This window comes from Penaeus monodon, chromosome 25 (genome assembly GCF_015228065.2).
Source record: "Penaeus monodon isolate SGIC_2016 chromosome 25, NSTDA_Pmon_1, whole genome shotgun sequence".
Classification (NCBI taxonomy): domain Eukaryota; kingdom Metazoa; phylum Arthropoda; class Malacostraca; order Decapoda; family Penaeidae; genus Penaeus; species Penaeus monodon.
Window position 1 is genome coordinate 40,223,709 of NC_051410.1, and position 415 is coordinate 40,224,123.

Genomic DNA, 415 nt, shown 5'->3' on the forward strand with positions numbered 1-415 from the left:
CCCACCAGGTTCATGCTACCAAGGGCGCCATTTAAGTGTAATGATAATAATGACTAAGCTATCTAACTTAAGCAAACGGCCCAACTGAATTGGTATTTAAGTAATGGATATGAATTATGGATCATAATGGCGCAAGCCCGATATTGAACTGTTGATTTGCAATTGAAATTTTATCAACTTCAAACCAGTCTATTAATCCTCTTGTAATATATTATATCGCGGGCATTAGGGGGGAAATCGGCAGATTTATGTTTAATTCCCCTAATGTATTTAAGATTTTGGATCTCTAAGTAATTTTTCCGTCTCCCCCCCCCCTCCTCGTCACCCCGCCTACCGAGGGAGTGGGCGGAAAAACTTTGCTGTCAGCGAAGTTTTTCCTTCTATTCGGCAAAATTAGGAGACAATTTCCCTTTCT